Source organism: Camellia sinensis, chromosome 4 (assembly GCF_055761805.1).
Source record: "Camellia sinensis isolate YWXY chromosome 4, ASM5576180v1, whole genome shotgun sequence".
In the NCBI taxonomy this organism is placed as follows: Eukaryota; Viridiplantae; Streptophyta; class Magnoliopsida; order Ericales; family Theaceae; genus Camellia; species Camellia sinensis.
In genome coordinates, this window is record NC_138964.1 from 121,447,383 (window position 1) to 121,454,235 (window position 6,853).

A 6,853-nucleotide genomic window follows, 5' to 3' on the forward strand; every position below is an offset into this window, starting at 1 on the left:
CAAGAACTAAGTTCAAAGGGACAACTAAGTTATGTATGGCTTACCAGAAATCACCAAGGGATTAAAAATTCCCTACCCATTCCTATGGTGAGAGTGATATCTGCAACATATGTTGTATGCAGGGGTATAAGGATAAGCTTTGCTTTTAATGATTACTTATATCTTGGTTAAGGCATAAAATCAAGATGAGTATAAGGAGATACTCACAATAAGAATCACCTATATGAGTGTTAAACTGGGGCCGGTTCTATGAGAATGAAGAGGCTAAATTCTCTAGAAACACTTATGAAAACCAGGCACGTTCAATGCCAAAATGAACACAACAGTGAGAACCACGATGTGTTAGAAGATATTTTGTGTGAAATCTATTGTCTTGGCTTACACAAACGGCTGAACAATTCAAGGCATCGCGTTCATTGGTTAGCCAGTAAGTCTGATAGGTTATCACTAGGAAAGGTTCAAGGCCGAAAACTACCTATCCTGATGCAAGATATTTTCGACTTATACTCTTTCGATAAGTCTGCATATTGTTGCATTTCCGTTGTCATCAAATTCCATTCATGTGGGGGATTGTTGGAAATGGTAGAAAAATTCTGGGTAAAACCAGAATTTTTTCTCAAGTTTGGTCTAATTTTTAGGTGGGCCCCGAGTGTCGATTTACTCGGGTCAAAGTGGTAACGCGTTCTATTCCGCGTTGTGATTCACGTGGTATATTTGGTTGTTCAAAACCATTACCGAGTGAATGGGAAATTGAAGCCAAAGTGTGCTCCATGGAAATGGAGTTTTGGTGGAAATTCCTTAAGGTTGTAAATTGGCTTGTCCCACATTGATTTGGTGGGAAGTTTTGAAAGGGTTTATAAGGCTTGGGTTAGATACTTGGGGTGTACCCCAAGGGGTACCCAAGTGTTTTAGAGGGAGAGGTTATGGGCAAAATGGGCTAGACCCATTGGACCCAGAAAATCATTACACACGCGCGCGCGCACCGCCGCCGCCGTCCGTCCGGTCGGGCGGGCTGGGCTGGGCCTGGGCTTGGGCGCGGGTGCGTGGTGTGTGGTGTGTGGTTGGGCTTCTAATCTTTTTGGGCCAAAAACATTTGAATTTAATTTTATTTTTATTAAAATAAAATCCAGAATTCACAACAGATTCAAATCTGTTTAAATTTGAAACTAACAGGTTTCATACCTGTTCAATTCAAAACCAAGAGCCACCTTTACATCTATAAATAGACTAGCCTCCCATTTGGATTTAACTCCAATTTTCGTACTCCATCTTCTGCAAATTATATTCTTCATCTTGCTGCATTTTATTTCCGAAAGAAAGAGTGTAAACACTTAGTGTGTTCGTAAGGCAAACAATTTGTAGTGCTGCTATTATTTGTGGTAAGATCATTTCATCCTGGGAGATAGACGTCCAAATTCTAAAAGCACCGTGGAGAGGACGAATCTGTCTTAAGGACACAGTGTCAAACACTGGAGTTGATCAGAGAATAATTCGAACAAATTAAATCAAGCAAGTTATTTAATTTATTTTCAGTGTTGTTTTTATTTATTAAAATCAGTTTTATATTTTGTTTTTGTAACAAAATAAAATCTGTGGCTTTATTTATTTATTTTTATTTCGAGTTTGATTTTTGTAATCAAACAAATTCTCTCATTTTCTTTATTTCTTTAAATTCTAGTTGTTGTTTTGTACACAATAGAATTAAATCTTTTAAATACAGTGAAAATTATCCAACATATATTTGATATGCATATATATATATATATATATACAGTGTGTATATCGTGGATTTATAATAAATAATTAAAAAATTAGTGTTAGTTTGGGATGGATTGCTGTGTTTATGTATATATATACGATGTGAATATGTATATATATATAATGTATATATCATGGATTTAGAATAAATAATTAGAAATTTAGAGTTAGTTTGGGATTTAATTTAATAAATGTTTTGTTTCTTGTAAGAATTACTCATATTTCTCATCAACTTCTCAACTTCCCCATTGAATATTTTATGATAAAAAATTCCTAATGAATCTATATTCTAACCGAGGTTCTTGTGATCGAGTGACATATAATTGTGCCTGGAGTTCGAGTTAATGAATCAGTAACGGCCTCTTTAAGTTGTAACCTAACATACTAACATTCTATTTTTAACCAAAAAAAAAAAAAATCTATATCCCAAGTTGATACTCGTTTTCTTTGCAAAAAAAAAAATAGTAACATCTTTCAGATTCCATCATGTGTGAACCAAATTTTTTTATAAATTCTAAATTAAATTTTATTAATTTAAACTCTAAATTATTAATTTGTTTTCAATCTAAACTAATTATTTATTTTGGTTAAAAACAATTGACTGGAAAAAATATATATATTTTAGTCATTAAATGCCATACACGTCAGATGGAGAGTCCTGAAGATTGCTTTACTCATATTACTCTAGCTATATTTTCTCTAACAGGTTCTGTAGTTGGTTCGTTCTATAGAATTATTGTAAGAAAAACCCCCTTGAGGGCTGGATAGAAATTAAACAAAAATAAACAAATACATAAAACCAAAATTGATGTCATTGCCTTCGGCTGAGCAGTCACTCTGCTTATCTGCCACCAGACATATGAACAAAATTGAAGGCATATGAACAAAGATTTTGAACCTGAAACTTATAATTACACATGCTTATCTGCCACTAGACGAACCTTATTCAAAGACTCCTTGAATGCTTGCCAAGTAGCCATGTAATGATCTTGAGATCTCATCCCTTCCTCAACAACTTGTACTGCTTTTTTACACAAGCGATCATACCACTGAACTGGATTACTTATATCGATGCTATTGGATCCAAGATCAGTACATACAAGCGCTCCACATCCTTTCTCCATCGTGGCAGAATGTGCTGTACTGGGATTTCCTCGACACCATTGTAAGTAAGAACACACAATGCATGCCGGCATAGATAACCTTCGAAATTGAAGCAACTACAAATGCAGCAAACTTCTAATCCCGCTTTATCATACATAACTTTGAAATTTTTGATCCCTCTTAGATTACCATCTTCCTCCCTTTCTTTGACCATGTACGTGATGATCGGCCCATTGGCATGAATTTGTGTTACGCTTAAACAAGAAGCCATCATATCCACTTCCTCTTGGAACTTTAAGAACAATTATTTTGTATACACTTTTGAGAGCTGTGATTCAAGTGGGCATCTTGTTTTTAACATGGGGATCGACTCTTTTGACTCAAAATCATCTAGAGATTCCTTCTGATACTTTTTTTGCAGAACTAATTCATAAATGTCAAAAAATTCTTTCAAAGTGGTTTCTTTATGAACATACCCATCAAAAAATAGGTTCGTCAACGCACCTGGTTGGGAAGCAAACATTCCTACGAAAACTCTCTTTCGAGTAAACTGGAGCCCATCGCTCTCAATCTTCATATAAAGTTTGAAGCCAATTGTGATCCTTAATTCCAAAACGCTGGATCATATCCTCCCAAGCTATTTCAAATTCATCCACTTTGACAGAGTTGTGAACAATTCTGCCCAATACGGTCCGGAATTCTTCAGATTCCCGTAGTTGCCCCGAATTCTCGAGAATGCTTTGCATGACAAGTGACAAACAAAGACGATGGCGAGCCCTAGGAAAAACCTCTGCAATTGCAGTTTGCAATGCCTTACACTGGTCTGTGAGGATGGTTTCATCTGCAAGCAGGCCACAACCAAGCAAAATTGACTGGCCATGGTGATTTACTCCGACAAAAGACACGAGAGGAACCTCATATTTGCTTGACAAGCATGTCGTGTCAAGTGCAACGACATCACCAAAATACCCTTATGCAACCCTAGACCTAGGTTCAATCCAAAACACGTGCCTCAAATGGCCTTCATCGTTGATATCCATCACATAGAAAATGTGAGGATTTGTTAGCTGCATACGACAAAAATAATTGTGAATAACTTGTGCATCTCCTTTTTTGAGCTTCAAGCGCTTGGACTCATCAACATGGTTACTGACTTCTCTTTCACTCGAGCTACCATAACCTACAATATCTACGACCGAGGTTCTGTACAACTTGATTGTTCGTACTTCGACGTCAATAGATGGCTCCAACTTTCTTTTGGCTCCAGCATCCATCTTCTTGTGTGACTTGGAGTTTTGTACAACTTGATCGAATAAATGGTTGTGTTCAAGCTTAACTCATCGACTCTCCACCTATTGGATTCCACCAACCTCAATCTTATCATTGCTAGACAACCAGTTCTAGTTTCCTTCCTTCGAGTGCTTGCCTCTTTTATAGTTTTGAAACCCTCACAATTACAACAGAGTACCGCACCACGCTTCTCTTGGCTGTTACGTTTTGTCCATGAAGATTTGACCCTGATGGCAAATCCCAGCTCCTTGGCATAGCAGTTATAATAATTATAAGCATCATCATATGACTCAAACTCCAACCCCACAACTGGTGGATGATAACCCTTTCCACCATTTTGATCAATTGTTGTATCACAGTCTCCTCCATTCTCATGATAATTGCTTTCAATCTCGAGCATTTGATCACTATTGTTTTCATTGTGGTTGCTTTCTATCCTAAGCACTTGATCACCGTTGTTCTAAAGGTCATTGCTTTCAATCCCAAGAACTGGCCCCCTGCCAGGGTCATTGCTTTCAATCCTAAACACTTCTTCACTGTCAATTTCATGCTCATTGTCCTCTTCCTCAAGCAGTTGCTCACTGTTTTCAGAACCTTCTTCAATCTGGAATGAGAAACAAACCGCCGATGTTATTTATTCATTTATTATATCTGGATTTTTTTTTTTTTTGGGGGGGGGGGGGGGGGGGGGCGAGAGTAGAAGAACCAACAATACTTCATGCTTCCTGTTAGTGATCAACGACATCACCAAATAGAACGTGAACAGCAAGAATAACAATAATCATTAACAACAACTCAACAAGAAAAGTAGTAAACCAAAAAAACAAGATATATGATGGAAAAGATAATGCCAATCAAGTGCGTGTTTTACCAAATGTTTTTTTTTTTTCTTTTCTTTTCCTTTTTTTCCCATTGAGGAGTGTCTTTGAATCTTTTTTAGCCAAGAAATATTTGTCTTCTTATAGAATCTAGCAAATGAAACTGAAATTGGTTGTAATTTGTCATTGACAATCATGTATGATTTAACAAAGTAGAATTACTACTTTCCCATATATACTCCTAGACTAGTGATATGTTGATAGTCATCACTTTCACCAAACGTTCTTGGCATGTTGTCAAAGTGCAGGAATGTTTTTGGCAGTTAAAAATAACAGTTTGAACTCTAGAACTTCATTGATTCTTGCTTGAACGCTCTTTTATCTGACTCTGTGAAACCCTGAATATATCAACTCTGTGCCATTCTTGTGAATCTGACTGATCTAGCACACACCCAGATATCTCATCTAAATTCCTATCAGCCATTTTCTCTGCTGATCCAGTCATCCAGCATATCCATTTGGGAAATTTGGCTATAAACCCCCTTTACCTTCCTTTCATTGTTAAAAGGACTAAGAAAAAAATTAAATTTTCTAAACCCCTTCATAATTATAAAATCTTACATAAAGGACAAAATTTATTATTTAAATATTTTTTCAGACTATTATACCCTCAACTAAATCTTCCCACCATCTACACCCACTCTCTCTCCACCTTCTTGGTCTCTATGACTCTGGCCAGCCAAAATCGAGTTCATCTAAGCCTAAGATTCATTCAATCTTTGACCTAGAACACTGACCTGGTTCAAGCAATCACAATCTGACCTGTGTATTTGAATTGAAGCTTAGTTTGAAGCTTTAATCTAATTTGCGTCTGTTAAGAAACCAAGGACTTCATCGCAAAATTGATCCGATTCGACAATCAACCTGAATTCAAGCTTCTGGAACTCGCGATTACGAACTGGAGTCCTTCGCGATCTGACCTTGGGTTCTCTCTTGTGACTCGTTGTTCTTTGAGTCAACTTCGATGAGAACTTTGGATTTCAAGTTCTAATTGGAATTGCGATTTCAGTTTGCATCTGGCTTAAAGGTTGCAAACTCTAAGTTCGAACGACTTGCAGATCGACTTCACTAACTGAATCGAAATCAGACTTGTGTTTGCTATCTTGGAGCGAAATTAGACTCAATTTGAAGCTTCTATTGCAATTTGAAGATCCATCGAGTTCGCAATGACCACGTGGAGAAGAGTGCGAGTGGAGTTGTTTGGTTATACATATTTTTTAAACACAGATTTGAGTTTTGAATATATATATATATATATATATATTTGTGTGTATGAGTGTTGTTGAACACATGTATTCTTTTCATTGAGATTTGTGATTGTTGATCGAGTTTTAGAAGTTTTTCTTCTCAATTAGATATGTTAATTTGTTGATTAATTTGTTTTGTTTTTGTTTGTTTGTTTGTTTTTTATTTATTTTTGTTGTTTTGTATCTAATTTCATTTGACAGAACCAGAGTAAAATTTTACTCTGGTTCTATTGCTCTGTTTTTTTCATTTGACAGAACCAGAGTAAAATTTTACTTTTATACAAAGTAAAATTTTACTTTTGTGTAGAGTTTAACATTTTACTCATTTTTCAGAGTAAAATTTTACTTTTATACAGAGTAAAATTTTACTTTTGTGTAGAGTCTAACATTTTACTACTTTTTCAGAGTAAAATTTTACTTTTATACAGAGTAAAATTTTACTTTTAGTTTCAGAGTGTAACATTTTACTCTTATTCAGAGTAAAATTTTATAAAAGTAAAATTTTAATCTGAAATATATAGTGAAGATGACTTAATAGGAGAGCTGATAGATATGAGGGTAATATAGTAAAAGAAA

The 6,853-nt window shown here is 35.6% G+C and overlaps 1 pseudogene; it reads right to left on the bottom strand.

The window, feature by feature from the left end:
* Positions 1-2,669: 2,669 nt before the first annotated feature.
* LOC145824008 (protein FAR1-RELATED SEQUENCE 8 pseudogene) lies at positions 2,670-4,786 on the bottom strand (annotated as a pseudogene).
* Positions 4,787-6,853: the final 2,067 nt, after the last annotated feature.